The 22,219-nt window shown below is 44.7% G+C and overlaps 1 long non-coding RNA gene across 2 annotated transcripts in view; it reads right to left on the reverse strand.

Annotated features, from left to right (window-relative positions):
- LOC113955387 overlaps positions 1-21,840 on the reverse strand; it is a 103,550-nt gene extending 81,710 nt beyond the window's left edge. For both annotated transcript variants that reach the window (XR_003530516.1, XR_003530517.1), the window contains exons 1-9: positions 21,734-21,840; positions 20,541-20,748; positions 19,658-19,850; positions 18,772-18,865; positions 18,517-18,616; positions 16,989-17,104; positions 16,228-16,297; positions 14,859-15,016; positions 12,482-12,609 (exon numbers count right to left, since the gene is read on the reverse strand). This is a non-coding gene — a long non-coding RNA (uncharacterized LOC113955387). The remainder of the gene's footprint in view (positions 1-12,481; positions 12,610-14,858; positions 15,017-16,227; positions 16,298-16,988; positions 17,105-18,516; positions 18,617-18,771; positions 18,866-19,657; positions 19,851-20,540; positions 20,749-21,733) is intronic.
- Between the last annotated feature and the right edge of the window lie 379 nt (positions 21,841-22,219).

The following is a 22,219-nucleotide window of genomic DNA, read 5'->3' on the forward strand; positions in this document are numbered from 1 at the left end:
TTTTTCACTGTGGTATTTTCACATGAAGATTAATACACCTGAGTTTTGCTGCATGAGACGAGTCTCGTCAATCATAAACAAGTCACAGAATCATAAACCTGGAAGACATCTGAAGACATCATGTCACACAATGCTCCCATCCTAGGACAGGGCCAGCCCTAAATGTTACAGTTCTTCAAAACCTTTATCTATCCACTCTCATGTTCAGTGATAGAAATGACACCAATTTCCTCGGCAGTCCTGTCCCAGTGATTCAGATTCTTACTATTAATTCTTTTCCTACTGTCTATTTAAACCCAATCCTCCTCCTGACCACCACTGCTGTAAGGACCAGTTTTCCTTCTAACACTGTGGCTTCCTATTATGGGAAACAAAATTTTGAATAAGGGAAACATGATTTTTCTGAAAAACAAAGCTAGCACTTGAGATTGCAAAACATGAGTTTGGTTTTTTTTTTTCTGTTTTAGTGCATGTCTCTGCTTACTGGTTTTAGTCAAAAGCATTATGGAAAAAAAGCTGCCTTTATGGTGTCTCAGAAATCCAGTCCCAATCTGATTATGCAATAAATCAGGGTAGGGAGACTGCTCTCATGGGACTGAAGGCTGATTTCTGGACCAGAATGGTTTCAGGAAAGTTAAACTTTTCGATTCTTATCTGAACCAAGGTATTTGAGGCTGGCCTGTCACTTGTTAGTAGTCTGGCTTTTCACCTCCAGAGACTTCAGTTTAAATCCTGGTTTAGGTCACAGTGAAAATGAGTTTGGTGGTTTGCATCCTAGTGGACTTCTGTCAACAGTGAGAAACCACCACCCAATCCTGCACAACTGGAGAGTTTTGCTCAAGAGAAAGCCTGGACTGGAATCCCAGAGGTCACTGCAAGGCAGGACACAGGGGCAATGCTGCAGCTGCACAGAAAACAGCACCTGCCACAAGGAAGGCCAGGGACCAGCACTACAAATGCACTGCTGCCTTTCCTGGGGCCTATTGATTGTTTGTCCAAACTCAGCGAGTTTGTTAAACTCATTTTGAAACAGTAGCTTCAAATATTATTCCAAAAAATCTGATGAGAACCTCATAATGAGTAATGGTGACAGGGAAAGTGATCTCAGACACTGCACTTGAAGTTAAATGGTTTGCAATATGCTTTGCCATCATCCCCACAGAAAAGAGCTGTTAGAGAAATGATGTGTTCTACAAAAATATTTCTGTATGAAGGCATATTAAAAAGTCTGATATTGTTGACCTCATGGGAAATACTGAAAATAAGGCAAGTCATAATAATGGTGAGTTTCAGATCAGAGTATGGATTTTACATTTACTACACTAAAAAGAAAAAATAAGCCTAATGTAAAATTTAAAAATGCAAATAATATCTTCCTTGCCTTTTGCTCCTGTGGCCCTTTTTTCCTTCAATCACACAGAGAGAAAAAGAAATTCTTTCTCAGTTGCTCTGCAAACACAATGACACAAAAAGAAGTAGAAACACTCCCCTTTGTAGGCAGATGCTAAACCCAAGTTTCTCAGTTCAGGTGTTCCAAAGCTGCAGATGCCATCAGTGAAAGGGCTTCCCTGTAACCCAAGGACTAAAAGGACTTTCCACCAGCTTTCCAAGAAAGCACACATACGGTTTTAGACCAGAGGTGAAAAGGTTTTTTCATCGTTCTATTTTAAAATGGGAACCCAAGAAAGCAGAACATGGCAAACAACTAAAATGTCCTTAAAACAAAAGGCTCTTAAAAGCCTCATCACGGCAAGAGAGAAGGTTCTACAGAGTTTAACTTCCATGTTTGCTGATGTCCATCCAGAAACATCAAGGATCAGCTCGAGGTATTTATAGCAGCTGGTCCAATCCCACTAACTATTAAATATAACCAGGAGGTCTTGGGACTGAGATAAAAACAGGCATCAGATAAATCCATGGTCAATGCCTGTGTCAGTAGCTGTGAAGAACAGGAGTGCAGACTGAGCCCCTGTGCCCCTGACAGCTGGAACCTGGGAGGGGGCTGGGGGAAAATACAAGTGGCACTTAATGAATACCCCCATTAATGTAAGTTATGCACTGTACTCACTATTTCCCAGCTATAAAGAACTTGTTTATTGCATAATTGATTTACCCAATAGAACACTGCAAAGGCAAGAGAATGGACCTGCAAGTGGATTTGCTCAGATGGACACAGTATTCTACTTCTTCAAAACAACTGTTCTACTAAATTAACTCCCTAGACCATTCCATAGATTCTTTTAGGTTGGAAAAGACCTTCCTGATCATCGAGTCCCCCCTGTGCTCCATCCCCCCCTTGTCCCCCAGCCCAGAGCACTGAGTGCCATGGCCAGGCCTTCCTGGGACACCTCCAGGGCTGGGCACTCCAAACCTCCCTGGGCAGCCCCTGCCAGCCCCTGACCACCCTTTCCAGCAAGAAATTCCTCCTGATGTCCAAACTGAGCCTCCCCTGGCACAGCCTGAGGCTGTTCCCTCTCTTGCTGTCCCTTGTTCCCTGGGAGCAGAGTCCGACCCCCCCCGGCTTCCCCCTCCTGTCAGGGGGTTGCAGAGCCAGAAGGTCCCCCCTGAGCCTCCTTTGCTCCAGGCTGAGCCCCCCCAGCTCCCTCAGCTGCTCCTCACAGGATTTATCTCTAGACCTTTACCAGATTCCCAATGTGATATTGTAGCTCTTTAAGAGTCAATAAGAAACATCTACAAAATGTAACTCCACACATACTATTTCAGTGCAGACTGGAAGTGTCAGGTTAGACAAACAATTTGGATTTTTTAGGCTTTATTCCCAATGATAAGAGTGGCTAAAAGAGCTGGATAGGGAGGAATCGGAGTGTTATGATACTTGTGTTTGTCTTTCTGCAATTACAGGGAAGAATTCAGATGAAACCATTCTGCTGTCTGTGGCTTTAATGAAGACCACTTGCCTTGCCTAATCAAAAAACCAAGAAGTATATAGTTGAGATCCAAAAATATCTTGGTTTAATGACGCACACAGGCAGAAGTTTATAAGTGGGTAAACTTCCTTGCTGCTCAGCCCCAGTGCACCTGTGCAACAGCTGGATTTAATCTGTCAAGGACTGTATTTTAGTCTGGATTTTAGGCTGGAAACTGAACAGTGCCCCACCCAGCCATGCTCCAGTCCACAAACTACTTTTAACATTTCAGTGAGGGTAGAACAATTGTATTCTGTGGGTTAAAGAAATCCAGGGATGATCTGTGTGTTGTTGGGAGTTTAAAGAGAAGAAAAGAGAAAAAAAAAAAAGAGAGAAATTCAGCCAACAAGAAAACAACCCAACCATTTGCCTAGTGCAGCAAACAGAACATCTGGACTTACTGATGAACTGATTGATACTTGTGCTACATTCCTTCCAGAACAGTAGGGACAGACAGGACTCTGGTCAGTACCACCTAAGCTTGTAATGGTCACAGTTAAGGAATAAGATCTGCTCTTCTTCCCTATTGTTCAACAGTCACAACCCCAACAGTCTGCACCAACAAACACAGACTGAGACACAGAGATCCAACACTGCCAAGGGCCAAGCACAAGTAAGTATCAGCCAAAGGCCAGAACAGTAAATAAGCCCAGCTCTGAGCCTACAGGCTTTCCCAGCAGCCATTTAGGAAACCTATCTTTGGACACTTTTTTCCTCCTTCCCCTCCAATCATGGGTAAAATCTTGATACCACTGACCTAAGTGGAGCCAGGTTTTTGACTGTCAGCCCTACCATACACATCCATCTGTTAAACAGATGGTATGAGCCTGGGGTATGATCTCATACCTTCTCAGGCACATTATCAAACCCCAAAGCATCTACAGCAAAGGACCTGCATGTGACAAGACCACCTCAGCATCATGAAGATGAGCAGAGTTCTCTTTGCCAAATTTGCAGAAGGCAGGTTTTTCAAAAAGGACCATAAAAATGTTGTTTGGCTGCTCTGTGAGCTCTGACACTCCAGGACACTATTCCTAAGGCTACGGGTTGAACACACTGCTTGAGACACTGCCCCTTCTCCCTTCCATTTTTTAATCCACTCTTCCAGCATTGAAGTTCACTGGACTGAAAAGTGAAACATATTGTAATAAAATTAACCAATATCCAACATAATATCCAATCTAAACCTCCCTTGGTGCACCTTGAGGCCGTTTCCTCTTGTTCTGTCCCATGTTGTCTGGGAGAAGAGGCCAATCACAACCTCCTTTTCTCCAGGCTGACCCCCCCCAGCTCTCTCAGCAGCTCCTGGTGCTCCAGACCCCTCCCCAGCTCCATTCCCTTCTCTGGACATTCTTCAGCCCTTCAATGTCTTTCTTGTCATAAGGGGTCCAAAACTAAACCCAGGATTTGAGGTGTGGCCTCAGCATTGCCCAGCACACATTTCCTTCTCCATCAGCTCCAGATCAACATCCTCTCTCACTCCATTGTCCAACAGGTATCTGATATAAAGCTGCTCTTCTCGAGAAGCTGATAAAAACCTATCCCACAAGCTATGACATTCCATTAGTTAGACATCCATCTAGGCCTGGGACCCTGGATTGAGTTCCTTGTTTTGGGGCCTAATTATGTGTGACCTCCAGTGCCATTGCAACGACAGAAATTAAGAATCCTCCTGAGTCCGGTGACCAGGACCGAGCTCTGGGAGAAGCTCTGCTTTAGATCAAACAGGTCATTCAAGGCTGAATGAAGTGGGAACACTTGCTTTTCATTTTAATGAGGGAGAGGGAGGGAAACTAGCTGCAGTTGACCTGAAGCAAATGTTTTTTCGAAAAGTTTTGCTGAACTGGAAAATCAACTTTTCACAAAGCCCCTGATCAACACAGGGTTTTATGTTGAATACAGATGGATAAAGCCCCCTATTGTATATTACATTTTTTTTCCTTAGAAATACTATTATTTTCTTCCTTTGTTCCATTTTTTTCCTGGGAATTAGCTTTGCTTACACTAAACTAAAGTTTGAGCTTAGACATTCAGAGGTGCAAGGTGAGATTCCTAATCCCCTAGTGCAGTCTATGGAAATTGAGAAAACCTACTCATTTTAAAGATTTATCAATGAGTTTCAGTCAATCAATCAACCACAAAAGAAGGACCTCAGCCTGCATATACGTAGAAGGAAAAAGCAATTTACCAGACACATGCATTTGAAAATATAAAATAAGCACCACCCAAGCCTGTGCCCGAGCAGAGCAGCAGATCTGAGCCGCCGAGGCCGCGGGGTGAGGAGACCGAGTGACATTCCCGCGGTGTGAGAATGTGCACACACCAATTACATCTGGAAACACACAACTTGGGGTATTATCTGGGGGCTGAAAGTTTCACCACAATAGAATGTGAGAGGGTCTTTCTGTTGGTGACAAGCCCTTTCACATGGCTGTGCCCTGAAAAGAAAGGAATGCCAACACACCAAGTCACTTCTGCATCTCCTGTCACCATATTTTTCTTTCCCATGCTCATCTTGGCCAGCTGTTACATTGTCCCAGCTCCTCTTTATTTGAACAGCTTGATGGAATTCTGGAGCAGCAAGGCAGGCAATTCCCATCCTCATCCCCAGCTCTTCCAGGTCTCAGCCATATTTCATCACACAGACACACAGCTGACTGACTGACTTACACACAGATAATGGTGGGTGGTAGAGCTCTGAAAGTAAACTTCATTTATTTTTGGTTTAGTTCTTCTTAGGAGCTTCAAAGCAAAAATTAGCCCATTTTCTTCCTTAACAACAAGCTCTGCAGAAATTCCTTTGGCGGAAATTCCCAAGAAGCAATTTCAACACAGCTTTATGCAAATCTCAGTTTGAAATGGCAGCTCCAATTCTTCCACTCGCCTTTGGTCTCATGAAGCAACTAGAGATTCTGACAATGGAGTGCTCACCACATTTCAGTGTATGTGTGACTCCTACATCACTGTGCTATTTGTTTGCTCAAAGATTTATCTAAACAATACCCCTGAATGGTTAAGGAGTGTTCTGAATTTCCCATCTGTAGAACAGGAATTAGACACAGAGACACTAAGGACCAGCCACTCTCTTCCTTTCCTGCCAAACTCACAATAAAGAGCAAAGTCTGAACATAAGCATCTAATGTTCCCAAGGTGAAATTCAGGCTCAGAATCTGAGCACATCTTTCACAAACACAGTGACTAGGCAAAACACTTTTCAGTAAAAAAAAAATATCTAAGTACCTAGAGTTTTCCCGCTCTGCTTGCATGGGTCTGAAACCTTCTCATCAGGAAGGATAGGTTTCATTCTTATCCCATGGAAAAGCCTGATTGGGAATTAAATACTAGGAGGAGTCCTTAGGCCTAAAATCCCTTAACGAGTCTGAGCATACCAAAAATACGCTTCCTACACTGAGTTCAAAACCAAACACAATTGAGTTTGTTTTCAGCATCTAAAGAAAATGTATTTAAATTTGTTCAGTTTTATCTGAACGGGAGACACCAGAGCTGTTTGGGCAGAATAACTGCCATGGGGCAACGACTGCTTTGCTCTGCAGCTGCAGGCATGGCAAAAGTCCTGTCCTCAGCAGAATAAAAAGCTACCAGCCCCAGAACACAAGGATGCACTCCCCAGAGGGTGCAGGACTGTGGGGACGGAGCCAGAGGTGATACAGATTCTCTGGGCACTCTTGTTGTAGAAAATCACTACCAATCTGAAGATGATGTACATCTACTCAGGCAATCACATTGGATACTCAAAAATCTCAACAGGCATTGAGAAAAGCAGATCCCTTTGGCCAAGGCCTCCCTCTTGCCTCTGTGTCTCCCACTCTGGGGTGCAGTTTGACAGAGGTACCTTGTGCTAGTAACCTCCAGCCCACACCACTGGGCTTCCTCTGCACTGCTCACAACTCTAGGCCTCTGCACAGCACCGAGCCTTCCACCCAGGTAGATTGCTTGGTTCGTTCTGCCCACAAGAAGAAGGCTGGTTGCAGCTTTAGCTTTGGCTAAAGTGAAAACACGCTGTAGAGCAGGGACTCTCCTCATCCCTCTCTGAGTGAAACCCCTAAGGTTCCAGTTCACAGTTCTGACTGACACAGCAAAACAGTTCACAACTGCTTTTGAGGCCATGGCACTCTGCAGGGAACCCTTCTTTTCACACCTCGTTCACAGGCTGAGCTCCCACAGGAGCATGAAGGGCAAGGTACCCGTGGAAGGGTTTTGAAGGATGGCACGGGACAGGGTTCCCAGGGGTGGCGTAGAGCACAACAGAGGAATACTCAGTCTAGTGTGGGAATGGAAAGCTACCCACCCACACAGCCTGGGGCTCCTCAGGCACCAGCTCCCCCTGTCCCCAGCACCAAGCCTCCTTGGCTCACCCTAAGCTCTCTGCAGGTTAGGCATTCCCAGGGTGAAGTGTCTCACTTTCACTCCTCTGACAGCAGCTTGGGAAGAAAAAGAGAAATAACACTTGGAAACCTTATTTTCTGACTCTGTGCTCCTCCTGGCTGCTGGAAGAGCTACTCCAAATCGTCCTCATTGCTCAGGCTCTGCTCACTAAGGCTGCTGCCTTTGCCTGCAGTCCCCAGCTCCCTGGCACATCTCCTGGCTGTAAAACACAGCCACCAGCAGAAACTTGTGATAAGCCTCAGTGTGGGTCCAATCCCACAGTTAACGGAGACAGAGAAAAACTATACTGAGCTGGGACAAATCTGTAAATTTAACCCCCATCTTTTGTATCATCTAACAGTATGTCAGAAGACCATAACACAGCCTGAAAGAGGATAGGACAATGTGGTTTCCTGAGACTGGGAGAGACTGGAGCCAGTGACCCAGGAGGTCCCATCCCTTCCCATGCTCTTCTTTTCTTTCCATGCTCCCTTCTTGCTGCTACACATCTAAATTTAGGCTGTAAACTAATTTTAACTGTAAGGGGCATGGGGTTGACTCTTTTGAGTGTCTGACACACTGTAGGAGCAGGGTAACTAAAACACAAATGCTTATGTAAATTCATCTTTGATTTTGTAATCAATTTAGTTCACTAATTTGTTGCAGGGATTGGCTGAAGTAACATGCCAGAATTTTTACTGCCTCTGCCATAAAACTGACAAGCGTAGGTTTTCTGTTTTTGTTTTTACTTCCTTTCAAGTGTAATAACTTCCCTTTTCATAAAATGCCAACATATTCTTTTAAAACTGTCAGGCTGCCATCAACCTGGTCATGATCCAGTGCCAGGCCATAGCCAGACAAGATGAGTTACAAGGTAATCTTTTCCCTGCCAAACAATACAAAGATATTGGCACCTTTCTCACGGCTGCAAATCAGCTCAAAGGGCCACAGAAATCAGAAACCCAGGAACTGCTTCTTCCTCTTTTTGGTGTTTGCCTTGCAAGGAAAGTGGTGCTCTGCAAGGAATCTAATGTTTTCATTAATAGCACCCTGGCTTCTTCCCTTTCTCCAAGTCTTTTCCTCCACTAAAGTCCTGGATATGATTTTAATGAAATTGAGGACACCCTCCCCCTCTCCAAGTTACACACACTGGATTCCTGAACACTGGTTTCAAGGAAACAGTATTCCCAAAATGAAATACAAAGCAGCTGCACAGCTTTGGCAGGGGGGACTGCACAAATGCCACCAAAGAGTGAATCACTCTCTCAACCTCACCGGAAGTATATCAATATTCCTGTTCAGGAAGGCCATCCAGCAGTGGAGACCATCCCTTACATAAAGTAGAAAAAATAGCACAAAAGGCCACAGAACTGGAGGGTTGACCCTGTTTTTTCATTTGGCTGCCATGCAAAATGAGGCTTTTCACAGTTCCTCTGCTGGTAAACCAACACATCAGCATAGTTGGAGTTTTAAGAGAGATCTTTAAAGCAGTGGTAGTTTCACCTGATTTTGAGACTGCATTTATGTCCTTTGCTGCTGTAATCCCTCTGAATTCCTTTGGCTTTCAAATTCTTTGAGATGCATGAGGATGGTACTGAACTTCCACCTCCTTCTTCCATCCTCCATTTGGGATTTCAAAGGAGGACACAGTAGCCTCTTAATTTAATAGTTCTGAAAGGGCCTCAAGAATAGGGATGGAAACAAGTGTCTCCATGCAGCGTTTCCTGGGATAAGTGCAGAACTGGCAGGTTTGCACATGCAGAGATCAGGCAGGGACTGCAAGAGGATCCAGTTAGTGCTTCTGGGAGAATACACTATTTTTTAAACATTTTTAATTGTATGACCATGCAGCACACAGTCACACAGGCAACATTAGTGCATCAATCCTTCCACACACTGGTTTGCTGAGCAACACAGTACTCACAGTGGCCAAGCTGAGCAAAGTCAGACTGGACTCTGCTGGAGACATCCTGGGTTTCACTTTGCCTACCTGGCAGCCCTGGGAACAGAGATCCTGGGAGCCAGACCCTGCCTCCAACCCAGTGTGTTTCCAATAAGGCAGAACAAGGGGATGTCAAAGGCAGGATTTGCACCCACGGTAGCACAATAGTTAATGAGGCCAAGACTAACTCCCAAACGGAGACACTCTCTGGCAAAGCTTGCAGCAATAAAAGTATAAATATTAATTCTCTCACAACAGCAAGGATATGTTATCAGGTATTTGCTGATAATGCTGTGTTATGGAGCGATAATGGTATGGAGGAAAGGTGACATTTTTTCAGAACGATTTTTCAGCACAGAAATGTCCTCTGGAAAGCACTGAATTAACTGATATGTTACTGGTAGTTATTGCTACAATGACTGGCTATTAGAACAAATATCCACACGTGGTACTCACAAAAACACCCATACAACAAGTGTAGTATCCATCACACACATCCTTTTTGAAAAGTGAGGCTGTCATTGGAATTTAGTCAGCTTTGGGCTCTACACAAACTATTTAGCAACAGACAGCAGCCATTTAGTGGAGAATTGCAGCAAGGTATTATCTTTAGGAGACCTGACTTGGAATTCCCAGCAGTAGGTTACAGGTCCCCAGACTGGTAAGGGCACATAACTCCAGTACTCACAATACAGTGTTTGCACCCTTTAATCCAACACAAAGTATCATTAGAAAGGTAATGTTTGCAGTCACGTTAGAAATCCCAAAGCCCAAAGCATGCAATATTACAGTGATGGCAGCTGAATATCAAACAACACTATTTCAAGGTATGAGGTTTGGGACAAGCACACAGACCAGGATATGAAAAGTTTCGCAATCCTTCAGCTCAATTGTTCCGGAAGCATGAAAAGAATGATTAAAGAAAATAGAAAAGAAAGGGGACACAGCTCACTGAAAGCATGAAGTGATTTAGGAGTTTGTCTAGTTCTGCTTAGGAAGCCAAACGAACCACTCACCAAGGGAAAATGATATCCAGTAAGGAAAGGAAATCAGATGAATACACAATTTACACACCATCCAGATAAGAGATATTTACCTTCAGATAACTTTAAATTCAACTACTGAAATCAAGTATTTCCGGTCTCCAAAACTCTTATGACTTAGACCAACATCTTTATAGCTCTAATCCATGTAGTTGGAAATGGAAAAAAAAAAAAGGAAAGAAAGAAAATCAAAGAGCTTGAGGTACCTACACTCCAACTCCATCTGTTACTGGACACACAGCAAGATAAGGTACAGTCCATAAGGAGGTCCTCAGGCAATCTTTTGCCTATAGAGCACTCCAAACCAAGTAGTCCTCTTTTTCTTCCTCAGTATATTTCATTTGAAATGTTTAACTAGAGAATGGGATTAGATTAAAAAGAAATTTCCAGGGAGAGCTGCACTTAAGCTGCACTCCAAAGCCCAGTGAGAAATATTAGACATGCAAGCCATGATGATGGAGAAACCAAATTTCCACTCTTAAATTTATACAGTATAATTAGCAACAAATCTACTCAGAAAATGGTTTTAAATATATTAGTGGTTAAGCAGCACTTTCCTTTCTGATGACATAATGCTATTCTTTACATCAAATCCAACCTCACTCAAGGGTTGCTTTTGACATTAAAATGGAGCCCAACAGTATGAAAGTGAATTAAAACTGGCGTGAAGCTGGAATTTTACATGCTCCCCAAGACATCTTGAAAAAAGTGGTCAGGGTTGTCTTGGTGTTATTGACACCCAGTTTCTTTCCTAATACATCTTCGTGTACCCACTGGATCTTGGTGGGTCAGGAATCGGCACCAGAATCGTTCTCCTTTCCATCTTTGTGCAAGTCTCCATGAAATGGCCTCTCCTGATCCCAAAGAACTCAGGAGGACAAAGCATCAGCATTCCCATTTTGCACATGGTGCCAACAGCCTGGAGGGTTTTGGACAAAAGCATGTGGAAGGGTGTGAGGTAAAGGGAAAAGCCTGCAGTGTGTCCCACCAAGGAGCTCACCATCTCTTGTAAAGGGGGCCCTGTTTGATGCCAAAGCTCTAACAGCATACCAAATAAATAACTAAGCTAGAAGCCAGATCTTATGAAAGACCAACCTAACTCCTCTCCCAAGGAAAGGACTCACTCTTCCCAGGAAATCCCATAGGCTGTAGGATGTATAGAGAGGGAACGTTCATTACGGGCAAGGATTGAGGTGCTGTATGCAACTAGAAAGTCAATTTGGTTCTTGCCTCCATATAAGAGAACTTCCATATAAAGAGGTCAAGAGAGAAGACAGAGATTCAGGCAGACAGGTAAAAAGTCAAAAGGGACACAGGGACAAAGGAGAACAGCCTTGTAGAGGTACCTGCAACAAGCTGCACACGAAACTCTTTGTAGGCATTCCTGAGGTGCAGGCTCAAGGAAGATCTTGAAGGACAAGAACATAATATGTGATTCTGTATGACTACAGAAGAATCCTCTGACACACAAACAGCAGCAGTAGAAGGGAAGCTTGACATATTCAGCATATGGCAGTGCATAATTTTTAACAGAAAAATTACAAAATAGCTCTTGAAATGTCACCAACATACCTTGAGCAAAGAGTGATATTTTTAAATTATCTATATTTGTTTTGACATTTCAGCCTTTACTATTTACATACTCTTTAACATTAATGTTGAACCAATCTGGCTTTATTTTAGCAGGCAACACTTTATTAACACTCTAAAACTTCAAGTTTCCTCAAAAATGCCTTCAGCATGCAATTTGGATGACAGCCAGGTGTGAAAATTCACCTCTAGCTGAAAAGTACTAAGAAATGGAATGAACTTTGGAATGGAGAGTATGTGAAGTTCAGTTACCCAAGTCTTATGAAGAATACAGCAAACATGCAGAGTAGCTGGTGTGCCATCTTACCCAGGCTGATTGCCCAATCCACGTTTCTTTGGTGGACACTTGCTCATAGCAGACTGGTGAGTAAAGCAGTGCCAGGGCTGTGAGTCACACTCACACCCCACTTCACACTTTCACTGTATTTAACAGATTTGCCTTGCAGAAGAAAGAGTCCCTCAGTAATCTCAGACCCCACACCCCAGGCACCCTACAGATAGGAGGGGATCACTTTCTGCAACACAAATGGGAGTGAGAGAACCCTAAACATGATTTGAGAGCCCCAGCCAGTGACTTTTTAAAAGCAGTTTACCTTGCACATCCCTTTGCGCTGACGCTCCACCAGCACGGCCGAGCTCCGGGCAGCACAGGGGGCACTCCCTCCACTCCAGCTCCAAGGGCAGCTGCAAACAGTCACAGCCATGTTCTGCCTCAGCTCTTCTGCTTCAAACAGAAAAGGCACAATTAGAACAGAAAAAGGAAAACAGGGCACACAATTAGCACTGTCCTTTTTACTCTGTGGCAGACCGGGAGTGAGGATCAGCTTCCTTGCAGAAATCCTCCAGAAGGGAAATAATGATACTTTGCTTGTTCCTCTTCTTGGGGGTTTAAAACATTATTAGATTTTAGGAACTGAACCAGCAGGAGAGGGAAAGTGTTCTCACAACTAAGTGCCTTCCTTGCATTATTTCCTAGTTTTCATGGGACAGAAGAAACCAAACCAGAATAAAGTGACTGCCCTGCCTCACCTGGTCATTTTTAATTACTGAGTTAATCAAACTGGAAAGGCCACACCACTCAATTTAGGCAGAATCTTGGAGAGAAATCACCTTCTTCTTTTTTTTTTTTTTTAAACTATTCATCTTCCACTGCTTTTTAGAGGGGAGAGGGTAATCAGAAATTGTCATTTTCTCACTGTGTGGACAGGCAAAAGCCAGAACTGACATGTTTAACTTGGGAGGAGGAAAGGTGAGACTTCTGGTGAATGGCAGGAGTCAGTTAAAAACTAAACACCTGTCATATTAAGTAGAAAGAAACCTGCTATCTACCGAAACCATGGAGCAGAGTCTGACCCCACCTACAGAGAGCTTGAATTACAGGCTATTTGTTACAACAAACAGAAAAATCCCAGGGGACCCAAGCCAGGAGTGGGGCTGGGCAGTCAGGCTGGGCAGTGTGTCACAGCTCTCTCCCCAAGGTGACAACCTGTCCCTGGTGCAAAGAGCAGCCCTGCAAAGGAAAAATGTGTTCCTTGCCCACTCAACCTCCTTTTTCTCCCTTGGCCCCAAAGCCAGGAGGAAGGCAGTTCTCCTGCTGTTCATCCCATAGGAAGTGCTGCACCTTTTCATACAGGGAATGGGAAATAAAATGTTACACATGAAGTGCAGATATCCTCCAAAAACCTTCAGATGGGAAAGGGTAGGCCTGTCAGTGGGAACAAACTCTGTAATACACATCAGTAGTCAGTGTATAGTGGCACAGTGAAGTGAGGCATGTCCTTCCTTCTCTGCTGTCCTTCACCAGACAAGCAAATTACACTAATGTCATCATTTGTGCAAGGTGAAAAAGCATTTCTTACCATCCTGACCCTCTAACTGATCATCTGGAGACGCTTCCCAATGACCAGCCCTCAGATCTAACGTGGCAAGAAGCAGGACTGCCCCAAGGAGTGCAGGGCATGCACTCACTCCTTGGAATGCAGCCTATCACCCACTGTGGTTTTGGCTAGTTGATGAGAGAGCAGGGCCACAACTGCCTCCTAAACCAGAAACAAGGCTCATGGCATCAGACCTGTTACAGCAGGGCAACAGTGGCAGGAAAGAGGAACATGCTCTGTGATACCTTGATGTAGGAGGGGTAAGAAAACAGAACCCAGCTCAGAAAAGAAGTGTCTAAAAGCAAGCCAGCTTAGGCCAAACACCTTGGATGCCCTGAACAAGGTCTACACAAGAAATGGTAGGTTAAACCTCATCCTCATCTAGAAAAGTCAAGTGTAAAAAGGAACAACCCGCGTTCTGCTTTGGCATGCAAACCCAGAGGGACACAGAGAAAACCCCTCCATATGTCATCCCTCCCAACTTCTGCTGCTGCCTAAACACAGAGGAACCGAAAATAAGTACTTTTGCAACTTTTTTCCTTTCCATACAATGTCAGTAGGATAGAACAAATTCAGAAAGTAATTTGGAATACAACAAATGCCACATAAGAGCTACTGCAGCTGCCTCTGCAAGGACTGGTGATGATCCATGAGAGAACTAAGACAGCACAGAAGGCCAGTCACTGCCTTCCACACACAAACCGAATATGCTATAATTATATTAACCTTCTTACTAATAAATCAGAATTTTAATTGAAGGTCTAGTTAATCTCAGGAAGCAATGGCAAGTATAAGCCACAGCCCACTTGCTTGCCAGTGTATTTGAATACCATTACCAAAAGTGCATGCATACAGCTGGAAGGTAGAACAGCTATAATTGAGGGGGAAATTTGGCCTCGTCTCTAAAATCAATCTAAACTGATAGTTAGATTCATATTAAGTAGAAAAAAACCCCAACCATTAGTTTCCTAGTTTAAACCTCTCACTGAAAACACACTTTAAAATCTGATACTAAACTGCCCAGCCATAGTCCTGGTACAAAATACAGCACTACAGATGACACACTGGGAAAAATAAAACAAAATTAACATACCAATGTTTGTGGCTGGACCACTGTACCATTACTGGCATTTTGCTTATGTAGTGATTCCATTGGTGTTTTGCATTACATGGCAAAACCATAGGTTTCCCTTCTAAGAAAAGAACTGTTTAATGTGCCAAATGGTACATCTGGAGAGAAGTACTGCCAGCCTGCAATGATAACAACAAAAAAAAAAGATTAATCCAGTGCCTGCTGGCAAGGTTCCTAAATGATGATGCTCCTCAAAATATTCCTATTAAGAATCATATTTTGGTAATGTATTGCCTAAAGCTGGAAGGCTGGAAAGCATTTCTAATCCATTATTCTACGGCTTTTTATTTTTTTGGCAAATCCTACAGCTGCAGGGGAGACGACTGTGGTTTTGGTGAGATAACATGTATTATAGTGCTTTGCTTTAGCTTTTTAATTAAGTTGTTCTGTTGCTTTTCACTGTCAGAGACACTATCAGGCACAGAAATTGTTTGATCATCAAATAAGCAATTTAAAATGTAGCCTTTTGCCTGGTAGTGTGGATGTAGTGTCATGGGGTATTTATGGTTCAGTACATGCATCACAGAAAATGGGCAGAAAGGATCCTTTAGGTCACACATGGTCCATTATAACACGTACTTCCACAGTGTATTACTATACTCTCACAGAAAGTCCAGTTGGCCCTTCCAAGAGGTGACTTCTGCCACTCCTCTGTGAGGTTCCTGCACAAGTCAAACTGCTCCTGGCAATGGGATTCCTGCGGGAGGGACCTCAGTGCCCCTCGGTACAGGGCTCTGTGTGGCTGAAGGTCTGCCACTCTGCATGAAGCCCTGCAGTGCAGCAGACCTCCAGCCAAAACTTTAAATTTAAATTTTGCCTCCTTTTTAGCAGTGCTTCCTTCCTGACAATTTCACTGAAAGGAAGCAAAATCATCCCAAGCATTTTAGAGCTCACAGAGTGATCCAGGCAGCAGCCAGATCTGCTGATCTGCCCCAGGGACACCAGATACCACCTCTGCTCGCAGAAGGAGCCCAGCAGATGTTGTGGAAGATGCTACTGCAGCAAGGCACACAGGTAATTCAGGGTAGGTTTAAAACATCACCTAACCCATGTGTCCCAGCAGATAGGGCAGGGGCACAGAGATGCCCTGGAGCAAAGCTCTGTGTTGCCTGAGCTGTGCCAAACCATCCAAGAGCATAACCAGGCAGAGGTGCAGCTCTTTCAGCAGCTGCAGGGGCTTCTCTGGTTTTGAGGCTTGTAACTTACAAAAGGCCATCCAAAGAATACGAATTATGATTTTTCCAGTAAAGGTGAGTGATTTTCCAACTGAATACCTCCCTGATTTGGAGGTTCTAGGCACGCTTACTGGAGTTCTTGGAAAGAGTCCTACCTTATAGGTCTTGGAGCAGAAGTTCACCAAAGCATGACTCTGGAGTTGTTCACCACCAGTCTGAAATAGTCTGTGGAGCATATTAAATACTCAGTGGGGAAAAAAAGGTGATGCCTTTTCCTAACAAGTATTTCACCCCAGAAAATTCCAGAGTGCAAGCTGACATAGCTGAGGCAGGATATTTCAGGGATGACACATCAGTGCACGTGACAAAGTAGACACAACACAGGTGAAGTATTTGGAATTCTGTAAAAGCCTATGGGTCATTATTGCACTCCTGCTGCTTTCTTAGGGCTGGGGAGGGGTGAGCCGTGGCTCTCAGGGTTCCACCCCTCAGAAGCTGCCTTTATGTGTGAAATTTCTCCCCAGTTAGAACAAGGACACTCACAGAGTGGGCTCAGGGAACTGCTGTTTTTGAAGGGCATCACTGCTCCTTTGGGCGTGTGGGACTGTGCTGCAGAGCACCCGCAGGGGAGATGTACCCCTGCACACTTCAGCCAGCTAATTGCCACTTCCCACAGCACCAATGAACACTGACAAACAGAGTTAAACCCATCCTTTTCAGAAGTCTCTGTCATCCTTCCCCCCCACCCCGGACAAATTGCCAGGCATCACAGGGAGCTCCCGTGTTCCACCCCGTGAAGAGTGTCAATCACAGTGACATTCACCAGTGCTGGGAGCACCTCCTCACAAACTCACTGGGCACAGATAAAGACACACTTGGAGTTTGCAGATGTGTCAAGTTTGGCAAACAAACTCACCTGTCCTCCAAATATATTGACATTTTTCATCTCACACAGCGGTTCCTTTACTTTCCCGAAGATCGGAATTTTTACATTCCAGGAGGTAGTTTTCAGGAGTGCTCTTCAGTTCCTTCCTGAAGAAACAGGTTTGAAAATTGATCTTATCTAAGTTATTTCCTTCTCTGACACAGAATATTGGTGGAAATCTGAACAACGGGCTCAGAGCAGCATCCCTGTCAACAAGGGAATGAGGAGTTAGACACAGGCTATGGAACTTTCCAAACAGCTTTGGGGAGCTGATCTCTACAAAGTCTTTTATTACTTTTTTACTTTCAGTGCCCAGACCTGTGCTTCATTTTACTGAACAATCAGCTCTGAAGTCTTCCCAGGGGCATTTAACATGAGCCTCGTATTTTAGTGTCAGACATGAAGCCCACAGATACAGCTCTCATGTCATGCATTGTGAATTTCTGCTTAACTTATTTTTATGCAGTGAAAATGTTGTTTTTCCTGAAAAACAATGTAACAGCAAAAGAACAAAGTTCACAGTGAAAATAGAAGTGCTGTGGTTTTATCCTATGATAACGTAACAGGTCCTTAATATTTAACTTTCCTAATAACAGCTGAATTAGACACATGCTTCCAAAGCCTAACTGTTCCAAGCCTGCCTGTTTCACAGATGGTGGATACAAAGATTAAGTGACTGCCTGAAAAGTAATACAGGAAGCCTGTGGCAAAGCCAAAAACTGATTCAAGAACTCCTGATCTCTATCCGTTGTGGGAACCACAAGGCTATTGTGCCTTCCAACTGGTGTTACTATTTTGTACCTGTATACAGTGTTTGTTCTCACCATTAAAACTGCTCTCAATGCCATTAGAAAACACAAGCTCTTACCTTCAACAAGCCCCATGTTCAGTCTCACCAGCCCTAGCCCCTCCTAAGATGTGGATGGAGGCCCAGGAGCACCTCCCACCACGCTCCCAGCACTGAGAGCCCCCCTCCCAGTCCCATGAACACAACCCCACAGACCCCCCACCCCCCCAGCCTCCTGAACAGCCTCCTGCCTCGCCATCTGTCTGCCAAGCCTGCAAATCTGGCAGTGTGGTGGGGAAGTCTCACCTGGGCAGTGGTGTCTGGAAGGTACCTGTGGTTCAGGAGCCCTTCCCAGGGTGGTCTGGGAGCCCACACTCACCTGGCACCCAGCAACCCCCACTGCAGGAACGAGCTGCAGGGCTCCCAGAGGGACCTCTGCAAACAGATCTTAGCAGGACTCCAATTCCAGGGGAAAAACCCCCAGAGCTTTCACCTTTAATTTGGGATAGCTGAGAACATGGAAACTGAAAGCCTGTATGGGAGGGATGCAGGCAAACCCAGCTGGCTGTTACTGCTCCTGTTACTGTGTCGGGGGAAATAAACCCCAGCCGTGTGCCCTCCACAGCCTCCCCCGAGATGTGTCTGCAGCTGCAGAGCACACAGCACAAATACAGGCCAGGAACTGCACACCAGTGTGTCCTGGCACTGATCACCATCAAACAGCTGCTGCACCTCGTGTTCACACGGTGCTGCCTCGCTCAGGGGCTTCCTGAGTGAGATCCTGATGTGCCAGAAGCCATCAAATCCAGCCTCCATACATCTGCTAAAAATGCTGAGGGAAAAAGCAAAACATGAAAAATGTTTGTATAGAGCAATAAATGAATATGGAAGTCTAGAGTACACCTAAAAATCTAAAATTAATCACTATTTTAAAAACAACTGTTATTTATCTTTTAAAAATTTCTTAATTTTCACAAACATGCATACCTGTGTTTATTGTTCCATAAACCAGCTCATCCACATTTGTTCCTATTTGCCAGATTCCATAACTTACAGTAGATCAGAAGTGAAAAGATGGATCCTCTGTCAAACGATGCCAGAAAACTTGTGATTAAAAAAGATTTCAGGGATGAAGTTTCCCGAGTAACCACAGCAAAACCACATATTGATCACTCGAGCTCAGCGCTCTCCCTTTCCCAAGGGAAAGGACTGTTTACATCAGTTTGAGAGGAAGTGGTAGAAAGAATGACTGTAATAGTGCCCTGTCCAACAATATTTCCTGGCGCTCTCAGCATCTGCTGATGTTTGAAGTGCCTGTGCACAAAGTGTACCTTTGCTAAACTTCTCAAAAGATGTGAAATCTCAGCTTTTTTTGGAACAACAAAATCGAAATTAGGTGATAATGGATATGTAAAATCAATGCCACCTTCTCCCTCTTTCTCAGTCCCCCAGCAGGAGCCAGCAAAACTTTGTGTTTGAACCCCACCAGCACCAGTGGAAACGTGTTATTCAGTAATCTTAGAACAGAATTTATTTATTTCTATTCCCTGTCTCCAGTTGGAATAGTTCCCATAGAAAACTTGGGGAGCTGTGGAATGGCCATGACAGCAGAGAAGGAAAAGAGTATTACCATTGAAGAGACTCTACAGTGATCACTTGTCAATATTAGCATTTGCACATTCTTTTTATTATAGACATAGAAACGCTGAGGAAATATTCCTTTCCAACTATGACATTCTCCCAGGGGTGATGGTTTTGAAAGGAATACCTTACTCATTCTATTCATGACCTGAATTGCACAACACGGAAAACAGGACCGTGCTTTTCCCAACAGGCACCAGGAGGAAGCAACAGGCCTTGTGTGGAGACTCACCCTGACTATTGGATGGGGAATCCCTGGAAGACACTCAGTCATTGGCAAATCGTCCTCCTGCTCCACAACACGCTGGACAACTCACTGACAACTTCTTCCTCTGACAGCTTGCTGTTACTTGCTGGGCAGCCTCCAGCCTGTAGCAGGCTCCAGAAGACACTCCTAAGCTCCCAGTGCCTCACAGGTTCCAGTACTGATCAAAACAAGAAGGGACAAGATGCTGAGCATTTCCTGTGAGGGTTTTCCAGCTTAGCAATTCACAGCGTGGAATTTATAACCCCATTCACTTTGTTACCTCACCGATAAGACAGGATATTTTCCTCTTTTAGGTTTGTTTTTATGGAATGACAGCAGAGAGCAGGACAGCAGTGAGGGAAACAGAAGGCATCTGCTTGGCATTCGGTGCCTGATAGTCGCTAATGTCGTGGGTTGGAAAAGTCTGATCTAGAATTTGCCTTAAAAGAAAGAGGGAAAAATAAGGGTAATAAATAAAAGCAGATATGGTGGAGAAGGAGAACTATCAGTGGATTTGGCACTCAGGGAGAAGGAGCACTGCTCTTCCTTCCATACCAGCTTCCACGTAATCCTCCCCCCCATCTCCAGCACACCCTTCACAGCAACAAGCTGTCCTTGGCATGACCCATGTTTCCAGCTAGTAAAATCCTCCTCTCTTCCCCCCATTCCCTCAGAAGGCATCAGTTTTCTATTTTAAAAATATCAAGTCACCCTATCTCAGCTGCATTATAAATGAAGACAAACAAAACAACCCAAAACAGTTTTGTGTGTGTGGAACAAGAAAAAAAAAGCACTTCAAACCCAAAGAAGTTTCCAATAAGTCACTCATTGAAATTCAGGAAGAAAAAACCCCAAAGGGTAAAAATACCCCCACGTATCCAAGTTCTCTGAGGCCATTTCTTTCCCTCATCTGTGTTCCATCATCTTCTTCCTTATCCAAAAAAGTTGTGGTGTCCGTGGGAGTATGAAAAAACATTGGTGTGACCACCGAAAGGAACTCTCTGTCTGGCAGCACAAAGCCACGTGTTATCCCGTCTCCAGGAACCCAGCCCTGCTCCGACGGTCATAAATATTCTCTGATGACAAACAAAGGGTGGTCATTCATCCACACCGAATAATACTGGGAAACCCTGAAAAGCACACTGGGATCTGCCCTCTGTTCCCAGCAGCCAGTGCTGTCACCTCCACCCTCGTGGGATCCAGGCAGGAATGCTGGGCTTCTCCCTCTCAGAGGTCCCAACCCACCTGGTGGCCATTAAATTTATCTCAGGACAGACTCATCCAAAGCAGCCCTGAGAAAGATTTTGGGGTGCTGGTGGGTGACAGGCTGGACATGCCCCATCCCAGAAACCCCCCATGTGCTGGGCTGATCCCACAGCGTGGGCAGCAGGGCAGGGAAGTGATTCTGCCCCTCTGCCCTTGGGTGAGACTCCCCTGCAGAGCTGCTCCAGCCCTGGAGAACAGCACAGCAAGGACATGGAGCTGTTGGAGCCAGTCCAGAGGAGGCACCAAGAGGATGAGAGGGATGGAGCAGCTCTGCTGGGAGGAAAGGCTGGGACAGTTGGGATTGTTCAGCCTGGAAAGAGAAGTTTTGGGGTGACTGAATTGTGGCCTTCCAGGGCCTGAAGGGAGTCTGTGAGAAAGACAGCCTCTATTTACAAGGGCCTGGAGTGACAGGGAGCTTTCAGAGCTTTACGAAACATTTATCCACGTGTTTTGAAAAGGGAGGGGAAAAAAATTTAAAAAAGACTCATTACACTACTGACTTCACAGTACACTGCATAATCAAAGGTCTCCCAGTTTTCAGGAGTGTTACTCGACATCTCATTGCACAAACACTCTGCTTGGGTGTGCAGGTCTGAGAAGGATCAGTAACGGACGTCACAGGCTGGCAAAAGTTATTGATGAGAAAGTTATCTTCATGAGCAGCCTTCCCTTAATCAGTGGGAAAAAAAAAGATCTAAATGCAATTCACTGTTCTCTGCTGGTCTCCCTTTCCAGCCCCCAGCCTCAAAATGAACACATTTACAATGAACATATAAACAATCACTCTATGCTTACCTGTATGCCTTCTCCTCTTATGCTAGTCTTTTAAATTCAATTTAATCTCGCCACTCAAGGTAGAAACAAGTAATAAAGCAACCGGTTTATCAGTCAGTGTAGTTTGAGAACCCTGTTGGCACTTGTGCCCCCGAGGAGGTGAGGGGTTGTTGACACAGCGAGTCCAGCCATGCGTTCACGGCGCAGGAGATCAGCGGGCGCTCGCTCCGTTTGCTCACTGCACAGGTGACTGCCACCAGAGAATGCCATTGCTCAACAGCCTGCCCAGGGACCCACGGGAAGGACTCAAGTCATCTGAGACCTGCACTGGGAACTTGCCAGAGACCCCAGCACCACCTCGGATTTGCACGGAACGGAGGAACTGGGGCCATCTTCTGCAACAGGACAAGGGAGAGAGTCGGCAGTAGCCAAAAAGGGACCCCAACCCAAAATCTGGTTACACTTTCAACCGGTTAAAGAAAGGGTTTAGTAGTTAAAAACCACACA

The sequence above is a fragment of the Corapipo altera genome, unplaced genomic scaffold, assembly GCF_003945725.1.
Source record: "Corapipo altera isolate COAL_440 unplaced genomic scaffold, ASM394572v1 239, whole genome shotgun sequence".
Taxonomy (NCBI): Eukaryota; Metazoa; Chordata; class Aves; order Passeriformes; family Pipridae; genus Corapipo; species Corapipo altera.